A 13,335-nucleotide genomic window follows, 5' to 3' on the forward strand; every position below is an offset into this window, starting at 1 on the left:
TTTTCCTTCCTCGCTGGCCCCCTTCTCCATCTGCTGTCCATGCAGAGCTGACCTTTAGACCAGGAACAGGACTTAAAAAAGAACATGGAAAGCCCCACCCGTAGTCCCCTCAGCCACACACACAGCTTCCAAGCCAGACCACCGGGGAGCATTCATGGGTTCAGGCCACCCTTCAAAAAATGCAGGAGGCAGCTGGTAACCTTGGGCTGCCTTTCAGTGTTGCCCTTGCACAAAGGAGAACAGACAGGAGACTCTGGAAGTGGAAGTGGTACAGACTCCCTTAGTAAGGATGGATGTGCTTGCAGTCAGGTGCAAAAGGTGAGCTTACTGGGGCAAAACTGTATGTGTTCAGTATTCCTTTTCCCAGCCCAGCCTTCCTTCTTCTTTCCTCCCTTTACCTGCTTCTGTCACATATGCGACTTTGCCCACTAGTTGTGGCATCACTGAAGTTACCAGAGTTCCTGTCTTAGTAAACTTAAGTTAGACCGTCGAGCCTCAAGAGGTGTGGGGGATTGTCAGAAACTCCTGGGTGCGGGTCATGGTACTTCATGTGGTTGGCAATTCTCGGGTATTTTCCAGGAGAGTGGAAAGCCCTCTTTTTCTTAGTACAAATTGTAGAAAGTACAGTCTGTGTTTATCAAAAGCCGGAATTGGTTAAAAAATAGATTGGGAAATAGTGGCGCAGTTGATGTAATACTTTACTACCAGCTCAGAAAAGTTTATATGAACCAAGGTCCTTTGCATGTTGAGTCATCCTCCCCTAGCTCCTTCCATTGCCAGAAGAGTTCAGCTCCCATAGTGAGCTGGTAGCTTTCATGGGCTCAGGCCACAGGGGGGGGGCAGGAGCTTGCAGATGGAGGCTCCATTTGGAGAGGTCTTAGAAGTACCCCTTTTGATGCCTCGGGCCCTTGCTATGCCATGATATGAAGCCACAGCAAATTAACACCTTTGAGTCTCCTTCTGTCTCAAGAAGTCTTTGCCACATATAAAGCTAAAGTCTTCATATCTCAATTGAGGATTGCCAAATGGGCCTGGAAACCCAAATCACAGAGGCTTAAACACATTCTTTTTCTCAGGGCACGGGAAGGAAATAGGGAGTCGAAGACTCGTATCGCAGCTCAGGAGCAGTCCTCGACAACCCAGGGTCCTTCTAACTTTTCTGCTCCACCTTCTCTATATTTTGGATTTTTGTTTCAGGATCTTAAGAAGCATCTATGTTCTGAGCAGAAAAACAGGAGAGAATTGAGAGCAAGGGACACATGAGGGCCAGATCTATTCTTTAAAAAATTTTTTCAATAGGCTTCATTTTGTAGACCACTTTTAGGTTCACAAAAAAAATTGAGAAGAAGCCACAGACATTTCCCATATACCCGACACATGCATAGAATCCTCCACTATCACCCCCCACCCCAGAGTGGTACGTTTTTATATTTAATGAACCTACATTGACACATCATCATCACCCAAATCTGTGCTTTTTAAAAAAATTTTTATTGGGGAATATTGAGGAACAGTGTGTTTTTCCAGGACCCATCAGCTCCATGTCAAGCTGTTGTTTTCAATCTAGTTGTGAAGGGCGCAGCTTAGCTTCACATCAAGTCATTGTGTGTTTTTTTTTAATTAAAGTTTATTGGGGTGACAATTGTTAGTAAAGTTACATAGATTTCAGGTGTACAATTCTGTATTACATCATCTATATATCACATTGTGTGTTCACCACCCAGAGTCAGTTCTCCTTCCATCACCATATATTTGATCCCCTTTACCCTCATCTCCCACCCCCCTCCCCCCCTTATCCTCTGGTAACCACTAAACTATTGTCTGTGTCTATGGGTTTTTGTTTCTCATTTGTTTGTCTTGTTCTTTTGTTGTTTTTGGTTTATATACCACGTATCAGTGAAATCATATGGTTCTCTGCTTTTTATCCATAAAGACACATGTGCTTCAATGTTCATTGCAGCTTTATTTACAGTGGCCAAGACATGGAGACAACCAAAATGTCCTTCGATAGATGTCGCGTCCGGTGCAACACGGGCAGTGAGGGTGCGAGAAGGGGAGGTTTGGGTTAAGTTTTTAAGAAAGAAACAAACAGAGACTTAATGCAGTTAAATCTCTCCGAAGGCCAGGGGTCTCTCAGTCTCAGAGGACTGGAGCCCAGAATAAGGCCGACCGAAGGTTTTTATTGATAGGTATACAAACACAAGAAAGTAACATTGTTTCTTACACGAAGGTTTTTATTGATAGGTATACAAACACAAGAAAGTAACATTGTTTCTTACACGGTCTGTGAGACTCATACATCATAGCAGAAAAATGTTTATTCCAATCACCCTTTGTCTGTAAACAGCCGAAGCACAAGGTCCCATGATGTCTTACCTAAGATATGTACCCTCTCAGGGTCAAGTCTCTTATATTGTAACAGCTCCGTTGAGGTAAGTGGAGAGAACTGATCTTTGTTGTCCTCATGACTTTTCTCACAAACAGGTGCAAGAGAAAAGGCAGAGCCGGCAACAGCTTTTCCCAGGCAGGGGGAAGGGGAGGCAAGGTTCCTTCCCATATTTTTCTAAGGCAGCTCCTTGGGGGGTCCCCACTCAGTTCCGCCTGGCTTAGGTTGTATCTCCCGTGAGATATCTTACCCGTCTTTGGCTGCAAACCATCTTTTGGGGACCAGACAGAGAGACATAAGGTGTAAACACAAGGATGGAACAGAGTCCCAGAAAGGCACAGTCTTACAGACTCTTCTTTCCTTAAGGCAAGACATGGGGGGACAGTTGGCTAGGCTGTTGTGTGACTACAGATAGATGAATGGATAAAGAAGTTGTGGTATATATACACAATGGAATACTATTCGGCAGTAAGAAAAGATGAAATAGGACCATTTGTGACAACATGGATGGATCTTGAGAATATAATGCTAAGTGAAATAAGTCAGACAGAAAAAGCAAGTCATTGTTTTTAATCTAGTGGAGGGTGCAGCTCACTGGCCCATGTAGGAATCGAATCGGCGACGTTGCTGTTATGAGCACCGTGCTCAAACCACTGAGAAAACCGACCACCCCTTCTTTAAAAAAATCAAGAAGACTATAGCTTTTTAAGAAGCTCTACCCAGCAGACTTCTGCTTACTTCTCAGTGGCTAGTGCTATATCTCATGACAACTCCTGGCCGCAAGGGCATCTGGAAAAATGATTATTAACTGGGCACTTTTTCAATCTGACAAAATTGGGTAAAGAAGAACGGGAGTGTACCAAAATCATACAATTCTTGAATAGCAAATAAAATACGGCGAGGAAAATTACTTCTAAGACTAAAATATCTATGGTGGCCGTAAAAGGGGTAGGGCTTTAGAGAGAATTTTTATAAATTATTTTTATCGAAGTGTAACATACATACAATAAAGTGTACTATTTTAGGGGTACAGCTGATGAATGTTAACGTATGTATATATTTGTGTAACCACCATGTAGATCAAGATATAAACCATTTTGAATGCCCAGAAGGCTCCTGAGGAACAAAAGGGAAGAAGAATAAGGCCAAATTAATGGCTGTTTTTGTGATATTGTTGTTCTCCTGTGCCTCTTAAATTATTCTAATTCCACTTTTAAAACCTTCTATTTAAAATGTCATCAAAATGGAAGATAGAAATTTCAGTTTGCTCCATATGAAGTTGATATATGAGTGCTGAAACTCCAGTCAGTTAGCATTGGATTCCACTGCACGTAATAGAACAACCCCAAGTAATAGTGGTGTAAATAAGATCACATTTTATTTCTCTGTCATACAAAAGCAGCCTGGAGATGTGTAGCCCAGGATTGTCTTTGGCAGCCCCAGGTAGACTTCAAGACTCGTCCTTCTCTGGCTCTCTACCAATCCTAGGGTGGCCTTTTTTCTCGTAGGCCAACATAGATGCTGAAGCTCCAGCCATCACATTTGTACTCCTGGCAGCAAAATAGAGAACGGGAAAAAGAACATTTCACCCCTTCTCAATTTAATAGATGTCTTAGAAGTCCACACAGCACTCCTGCTAATAACTCACTGGGAAGAACTTAATCAAATAATCACACCTAGTTTCAAAGAAGGCTGGGAAACAGCCTTTTACCTGGGTGCAATGTGCTGTTAGAAATCATGCTTTTTCACTAAGTGGAGAAACTGGAAATCTCTTCCAAATTGCACTTTTGTGACTTTTGCAGATGAGCCCCTTCTCCCCCAATTCTGCAGCCTTTACATGCCACCCCAAAGTCCTAGTGTATGCCTAGGGAAGAGCCCATCTCCGCTTATACCATCTGATCTGGCCTTCTCAGGGAAAACCTTTGCAGATTGGAAAGAACAGCGCATTGCACCAGTCTGGTTCTGCTGTCTGGTTCTGTGGCCCCTGCAGTTCCTCTAGGGGTTGGGTGAATATAATTCAAACTAAGGTCTGATAGCAGTGGTCAGTTTTATCTTCGGGACACAGAATTAGATGTGAGCATTCTCTTAGCATGCCAGTTAACTGTCACTGGGAAACATTTAAATGACTTTTATTTGAATTTTCTTTAACACAAGTGTCCTTTGTTTTTCTATTAAATTGAGAAGGGGTGAAATGTTCTTTTTCCCTTTCTCTATTCTGCTGCCAGGAGTACAACTCAACCACAGCACTGTGGGCTAGGAGCCAGGTGCCTGGCCCACACCACATGGTGGATGGAGGGAGTGCACTGGTTGCCCAGGAAAGCCATGCTGCTGTCCCTCAGTGATGGTCCAGCCAACAGCTACGGGCTCCAGAAGCTGCTAATGTGGAAGCAGAGGCAAGAGTAGGCTTTGAGCAGAGGCCTTTGAAATGGGCCACGGCCCTCGCTGCCTTGAAAGGGTGGAAGTAGCAGGTCTGACAGCATTGGGCTAAGGACGTGGATGAGGCCATGCCATGCTTGTCATAGATGAGGAGAATTGTAAATGCTTCTTTGAAACATCTGTTAGTGCCTCCTTTCCCACTTCCTATCAAATGATTAGTGAAGTTCCTTGATGGGGTTAAGAGTCTACTTGTCAGATTTCCCGTTCTGTGTCTAAGGGCAGGGCTAACTCCTTGCTTGCCCCAATTCCCCTCCTAGACGCTTCAGACTTTCCATGCCTACTTTTCCTGGATAAGAAGTGTTCTTACAAGGATTTTGAAGTTTCAGAAGTGCCCTCCTGCCCCATAAAGATGAGGAGATAACAAACATGACTGTCTATGAGTTGTACCAGTGCCAAATTCTGCCTTGTGCTCCCAGAGGCCTCTTGGGCTCTCCTGAGAAGGGTGACCTTGGTTTGAGGGAAGAGAAGAGTTTGATGGCTCTTTTCTGAGTAAGATTATGCCATGGGCAGTTTAGGATAACAACCTGAGCAGAGAGAGTGTTTCCTGTCCTGAGGTCCCAGCCGAATTCTTTAGGCTGGCCCTACCAGCTAGAGTGGTTTGGCCAGGCACAGGGCTGGGGTCAGCCCGGCTTGAGCCACAGAAAGTGAGAATGGGAAAGGGTGACTTCTGAAAGCACCAAAGGAGGGAGTTCTATGTCAGGACCTGCTACTGTCCTGCCCTGTGCAAGTTGCAGTCTGCACTGCGATGTTTCTTTCCCCTTCTTGCTCCGTCTAGAAAGTATAATGGAATACTCCTAACTGGCAGTGACATTGTAACAGCTTACCTTGTATCTGCTCATTTCTCTGTTTACTTCAACTCACAAACCCTGGTCCTTTCAAAATTACCAGGAACCACTCACTGATTTGTATTTCTTGCCTCTGCTTGCCACATACCAATGTGTCTCAACACATCTTTTGAGAACAGCAGTGTTAGAGGACCAGACGAGTGGAGAGACGTTCCTGGCCTGGCTAGGGATGGACCAATCCGCCTGGGGCTCCTGTCTGGCCTGGCACCCGTGTAAGCGTCTACCTGCATTCACGTTCAGACCCTACTTGCTTTTCTTCACTGCTGCCACCCGTCAGGTTGTTCCCAAGAATGACACCCTCCACTTAGTCCTCCACAAGTCCCAGTGTCCTCTGGTGTGCGCCCCAGCACCCCTCCTCCCCAGACACAAATAGTGGTCCGCGTTTTCCCACAGTGCTCCCAGAGAAAGTCTCCAGGCTTCTGGGAGGGGTGCAGGCCTACAAACACCTCCATGGCTGTTCGCTCTAGTGCCACAGGGCGCCCCCATCCACAGAGTCACTCATCAGAGAGGAGAAGAGGACTTGGTGAGCTCTTCGGAGGCAGTGGGTACTCTTTGCTTCTCCCCAGAATTCTGCCCCTGTGAATCTAATTATCTCTCTCAGCATCCAAGTTCTGACGCTTCTCTTTACCTCCGTAATCTATGCAACCCATGCTTTGGAGGATCCTTTCCGATCATCGCTATTTACTCTTCAGTTGTTTTTTACCCTTTCCTTCCATTCTTTCTTCACCTCCCTTCCTCTCCACCCCCACCCCAGACTAGGCAGTTTCATCAAGTTCCTGTTCCCTTCCCAGCATGAATCAGTCAAAGCAGGTTAATCTCTCCAGTTTTGCATCACATGTCATTCCTCAGCCAGCAGAGTACCTTTCATAGAAATTGGGGATACTGACTTTCAAGTTCAGGGGCTCCAGCCAGCCCAGAAAAATATTCTGAGTCCAGAGGGCACCACAAAGCTCATTGTTCGAGGGAACCAGGTTCAGGTCTTATGCCCACGCATCCTCTCTTCCCCAGTCCTGGTCTCTGTGCCACCTCCTCTCTCCTTCCCTGTATCCTTTCTCTGAGCTTTGTGGGCCCAGGGTAGCCCTAGCCTCCTCAGACGCACCTAAAAGTCTCTTGGACTAGGAGCTGAGGGCAAGGTGACAATCAGATCAGGTGTTTCATCTCTCTGTGAATGAATGGGGATAGAGCATCGAACAAGACAGCTATGGTCCTTGCCTTCATGGAGTTTATATCCCAGTGGGGGCAGGGAGAATAGACCAGTATCTACATGAATATAGAAGATAACTGATCACCCTGGCACATTCTATGACAGAAGTAAACTAAGACGATGTAATGGAGTAACCTGGGATGGGAGGTGGGGTGCTTTACCTGAGGGGCAGGGAAGTACTCCCTGAAGGGGTGACACTTGAGCAGAAGTCTGAAGGGGCTCGCTATGTAGAGAGCTGGGGAATGAGCACTCTGGACAGACCAGGCCCTTTGTGCACAGGACGACACAAAGCCTCGTGTGATGCAGAAACTGAAAGGAGGCCAGTGTGGCTGGGGCAAAATGAGCATGAGGGAGACTGAGGGGAAATGGGGTCAGAGACGTGACCGTGGGGAGGGAAAGCTCACGTAGGGCTCCACAGTCCAACGCAAGGATTGGACTTTATTCTCAAAGTAATAGGAAACCATTGAAGGGTTTTCGGCAGAGAAGTGAAATGATCTGATTTGTGGTTGTTGAAGACCCTCTGCTTACCTATTGGAGTGCAAGAGTGTCTTGCTCCACTGTCTCTCAGAGCTTCACTGTTCCCCAGGCATTAGGAGAGCCTAAGGATTCAGGAACCCCTGCAAGCTCCTGGCGTCTGTCCCTCCATTCTCTGTCCAGGCTTTACGGTCGCCCCCAGAATGACCCACTTTCTGGGTTAGTAGGACCATAAAGGAAGAGACTGCTTTTTGTCTCTTGACTAACTTCACTTGCTTCATTTCACTTCTATTATTTTCTATAGATGTTTGTAACATTCTGTATTTGCGTGAACAATACAAACTCCCTGGCAAGGAAATATCGAGAAGGAAGAGTGCTGTTTTTCTCCTTGAGTCTACTCTTGCCACTTTCGCCCACACAGAAGGGACCACAGGCTGTGACTATCACTGAGGAACCTCGATTCTGGAGCAGAGGTCTAGCCGCAAGTGGTCCCCATGACCTGAGACCCCTGCTGTTACCTCCTTTCTGTCCCTGGTCACGGAGGGACATTCCTGTTCTGCTCCTCTCCAGGTGTTCAGCCTGGATCAGCAGGAAGAGGAGGGAGAGCTTCTGACCTGGGAGGCCCAAAGTGGGGCAAAGCCGAGTTCTTCCTGCTTTCTGGCAGCTGGTCTCTCTCCCTTCCTTCCCCCTTTTACAGCTCTCCAGGCTGATATGGTAGAGAAGTGCCACACTTCCATGACACCCCCACCCCCAACCCCGTCCGGTGCTTTCCTGGGCTCACTGGCGAATCATACTGAAGACAGACTCTCCTCTGGCCTGCAGAGTCTTAAGAAACTTTTATATAGGCCAGTGTTTGTTTCCCAGCCCTGGCTGACCGCCCCCTTTAATATGTCTGAAAAGCAGAGAGTGGCGGGACGTTTGGGGAGGAAGGGTGTGGGATGGTAGGAAGTCAGCACTTTGAAAGAGCCTATTTAATGTAATTTTATATTTGAAAAACAAAACCCAAAACAATTGTTTTCATGATATGGACCAGTGAACATTAGCTTTTGGTGTATTTTCACTAAAGACTGGGAGGTACTGAGAAGGCAAGATGGCATCTCAGGCCCAACTCAGAGGAGGGAGCTGTCTCCAGGGTTTCTTTAGGTGAAGCTCCAAGCTCCTGTCCATGATTCTACCCCAGCTCAGCACCCCCTTTGTCACCATCACCATCCGTGACCTATATGGGAATGTATGGGACACTCAAGACTCAGGTTTTAGAGTCATTCTCAAATTCAGTTCCCATCCCGTTGCTAGCTATGTGTTCTCAGACAAGTTACCTAACCTATGGTTAACCTACTAACCCCCTAATTTCAGGGGTTAAGGGCATGGACTCTGGAGCTAGCCGTGTGGGTTGGAATCCTGGCTCTGCTACTTTGTGTGACTTTGGGTGGGGTTACTCATCCTCTCCAGGCCTCAGTATGTTCATTTGAAAAATGGGGTTGCTGTGAGGATTGAAATGAATACATAGGTGCATGCATGCATGTGTGTGTTTGTGTGTGTACATGTGAACATATGTGTATAAATGTATGTATGTGTGTGTATGCCTGGCACATAGCAAGCACTTATAAGCACTGGCCGTTACTATTATTTTATTTTTGTTTAGGATAGACTATATGTGAGAAAAATAAGTTGATTAAAAAATCCATAAGTAAATCATAATGCAGGTGCTATATGGACATAGCAAAAGTTGAGATACTGCTATTTGATAACTGAAGTGAAACTCTAGGCAAGACCACAACATTTTGTCTTGTACTTCATATCACACTGGTTCCTACAGGCTTTTTTGGATCTTACCTTGCTGCTACTTTTCTTTTCTCTTTTTAAATTTTTTTATATTGGGGAACAGTGTGTTTTTCCAGGACCCATCAGCTCCAGGTCAAGTCATTGTTTTCAATCTAGTTGTGGAGGGTGCAGCTCACTGAGCCCACGTGGGAATCGAACTGGTGACCTTGGTGTTATGAGCTCTGGGCTCTAACCACTGAGCCAACTGGCCGCCCACTATTTCTTTTCTTTACTGGGTTTTCTGTGCGTGCCTCATGAAAAACCAGCTCCTTAGGTCTCTGTTGAATTCTTCTGGCCCTCTACTCCTCCACCCGAAGAGGAATTCTCCTCATAAGGATTCCAGAGTCCCATAACCGCTCTTCCCTCCAAGAGGGGAAGAAACCCTGTTAGGTCATAGATCCGTGGTCCTCAAAGTGCGGCCCCTGGACCTGCAGCATCAGCATCACCTGGGAACTTGTTGGAAATACATGTTCTTGACTTCCTAGCCCAGACCTGCTGAATGAGAAGCGCTGGGGCTGGGGCCTATCCATGTGTGCGTTAAGCAGCGCTTCAGGAGATTTGGGTACACGCTAAGGTCCGAAAGCCACTGTAACAGAGGAAGAGTGGATCCGGTAGCTGTTCTGGGGTTGTTCAAGTTCACAGTCCTGTTCTAGACACCCTGTGCTCTGTGAAACTAAAGCTCGGTTGTGAAGATAGGGACCAGAGGCATGACCACTCTGAATGCCTTTTGGCTTGGTTCCTTCCTGAACCTTCCAAAGAGAGAGCTCAGGGATGTTAGCCAAGCATTTGGGGAGGTAGCCTGGATTCCCATGTGGGCTCTGTCTGATCAGCTGGGGCGTCTCGGGAAGTCGCTTAACCTCTCTGAGCTTCATTGTGGGTTGTAGCCCTCAGTGAATAGAGCAGGATTGTTTGGAAGAATAAATGCGGTAACATGTGAAAACACTTTTCACAACTGCAAATTGTAAATTGTTTTAAATTGTAACCAGACAACTAAACTCTTTACAGGAGCAATTATCATCTTTTTTCCCACACGGGATAGATTACACTCACATGCTGGACAGACACTCGAAGCCTTCCAGCTGCAACTTCTCCCATCCCTCTCCTGCTCTAAAGAGAAAATGTCCACAGCTTGAGTCGGATGTCCCAGCGGGCAGACGACAGACATGTGGCTGTGATCTTATCAGTTCCCTCTGTCCCACTCTAGCCCACGGCAGCTCGGTAGTCTCTCCATCAGCATCTCTTGTTCTGCTCTCTTTCTGTGACCTTTCTCCTCCCTGGTTCTGTCTGCCCTTTGGAAGTCATGCCTTGTCCCCAACAGTGTGGCCCTCTCCTGATTCCTTTTAGTCCATGCCACCAACAAACCTTTCTCAGAGCACAAGCAGCCATCTGGGAACCTTGCTTTATTTTGATTTTTCTGTTGGGCAAGCGGGCGGTTGTCTGCAAAAGGAAGTCTTCGGGCTCCTTAATAAAAGGGCAGAGTTGAAGCTGCCTTTGCCTCATCTGGCGCTGCCCCAGGACCAGGCTTTTACGAAGACTGCCGTGTCATCAGCAGAAATTCAACAGTCGATTACTTCTCTGTCTTTCCTTAAAAAACCCTTCTTTGGTGACTCCACCTAAAAGAGTCCTGCTTTCCTCTTTATTATAGTAGTACTCTGTTTTGCGTTCTTCCTCCTCCTTCCCCCAAGTCTGAAATTGTTCTATTTACTTACCTTTTGTTTGTTAATAGTTCCCGGTGACTGAGAGGTAGGTGCTGCTCAGGTCACAGTCTTGGTTTTTTATTGCCTGGTAAACGTTTTGTTGCACCTAATCATTAGAAATGCACACACAGACATCTCTTCAGGTTAAACAAATAAGTTTTTTTTAATTTACTTTTTTAATTTGCTATCTCTCACCACTTCTTGGCCCAGAAATAGGGAGGAAGAAGCCACACTTACATTTATCAAAACAACTGTGTTAACTATCTCAGGTCTTTTATTGGTTTAGTCATGTAGTAGTCGTCTAAAGTGCATCTCGTTCCTGGGGAGCCCTAGTGCTAGGCCTGAAGGTGTGTGCCAGTATTCCTCAACTCCACTGTGCTTCCAGAACGTAAACTTCACGAGAGCTGGTAGCGTCTCTATCTTGTTCACTGTAATGTTCCCTGTGCCTTGAGCAAGGCCTGACATAGAGCAAGTACTCAATAAATACAGTTGAATGAAGGAAAGAAAGACAGACAAATAAGGATGCAGGCAGGTGTCCATCTCTGGAGAAGGATGTGAATTTTTGTCTTCCTGAAGTTCTGCAACCAGAGCCTTTTGGGAGGGCTAGCACAGTGGGTTAGAGCATCGGAAACATTTAGGCCAGTAACTTCTCTTTGTTTCCTGTTCCCCCAGGACCCAGGCAGAAGCACCAGCAGACCCAGTTCCCCTCCTAGGGTCCTGGCATTTAGCTCTTTAGTGTTCCTTGCACCACACCCAGCTGCTGTTGGACAAAATTCTGTTCTGTTGTTCCTGAGTCCCACACACTGGCTCCTGATTTTTGAGGAAGCTGGTAGAGTAAAAGGAGCCCTGGACCTGGAAGACCAACATAGGTTTGTGTCCAGGTGTGACCCCTTTGTGGCTGTGTACTTTTGAGGAAGACATTGAGCCTCTCGGAACCCCAGAGTCCTCCCTTATGAAGACGGCATAAGAAGCCAACCTCACAGTGTTACTCAAGTGTGATACTGCGTGGGGAAGCGCTTGTAAAACTGCGGAACACACTTCTTCTGATTTAACGTCTTGTTGCTGGCCAGGTACGCGAAGGCAGTTACCCGCATGCCCAGAGCTGCGTGCCCTTCTCTGCCCTTGGACTGGGACTAACCCTTGCATGTCAGAATACAAGTGAATCAGTGAAGTTATTGTATAGATAGCCTTGAATCTAGTTTATTTGAAAAATATTATGAAATATAATTTAGGAACACCTATTGTTTATTATTAGTGACAAGTTATTTACCAACTATATTAATGTCATGACTCTAGGTGACAGAAACTTGCCCCAGCTGATTAAGCAAAAATGGAAATTCATTGGGAATGGTATTGAACAGTTTCGGGGCAAAGTGACTTCAGGAATGGCCATATCCAGGTGCTTCAATTAAGCTTAAATGAAGCTTTGCTCAAATGAACTCCAGATGTCTGTTCACAGGAGGTCACCATACAGCAAACAGGCTGGCACAGAGCTGAGGACTGTTTAATCACTGGCCAGTTGAATACCAGGGCATTTCTCTACTCTGACAAGGAAGACCAGTTCTGCTTGGTGTCTCCCACCTCAGCTTGTGTAATCCCTCCACCAGTTTCTCTCTTGAGTCTCCATTTAGTTTTCTTGATCTTTTGTTATCCTGGCTTCACCCTTACACGGGGAATGATCCTCACCTTATTTCCCAGCTGGGTGACCCTGTGCTCACTTGGGCCCCTCCTCTCCCTTTTCTGGGGCAGATTTTAGGGTGCCTTCTCCCAGGACGTGCTCACTAATTTGGGTATCTAGCCTCATCTTGTTCCCAAGCAGACAGGTCTCGGAGATCAGCCTAAATGGATATTTACCAACTTGTGGAATAAGGTGCAGAGACACAGACACTTCTGCCATCTCAGGGTCTTCCATGAGCCAAGAACATTGACACTTGAACTTGCTGTGTGTCAGGAAGAGGAAGGTCAAGAATTGAGCTCTTTCTCAGGCCACTCAGCCCTCTGTGTTTCTCCCAAAACTCTGTTCCCATAAATCTAATTGATGTCTAGATCTCAAGCCATGATTAGTCTTTCAGACGTTGTTCTGCTTTCATAATTCAGGTTTTCTCTTTTACGTCATTCCCTGGCTGATTCTTCCAAATGAACTTGGATACTACCAGTGTTCTCATGTACTCCCATCTCTGCCCTTGGTCACACGTCTTGCTCGGCCAGTTTTCCCTAGTCAGGATCCAGTTGAGTTGGTTATTCTTCAGCCCTGCCTCGCAAAACCTCTCTGGAATCCCTAAACACATGAGCTCCCAAGAAGAAAGTGGGGCCACATCTTACAATGTCCACAGAGGGTCAGGGGTCCTCACATAGCCCATCACTGTCTGAAGGCAGGCTCTGATCCTGTGCCTCTGCCTCTGCACTATCTCTGCCCCTTCTCACCTCTTCTCTGCTTATACCAGATAGAGCCAAGGTGGCTCCAGTTTCCGC

This window comes from Rhinolophus sinicus, chromosome 8 (assembly GCF_057876585.1).
Source record: "Rhinolophus sinicus isolate RSI-liver-muscle chromosome 8, RSI-T2T, whole genome shotgun sequence".
Lineage (NCBI taxonomy): Eukaryota > Metazoa > Chordata > Mammalia > Chiroptera > Rhinolophidae > Rhinolophus > Rhinolophus sinicus.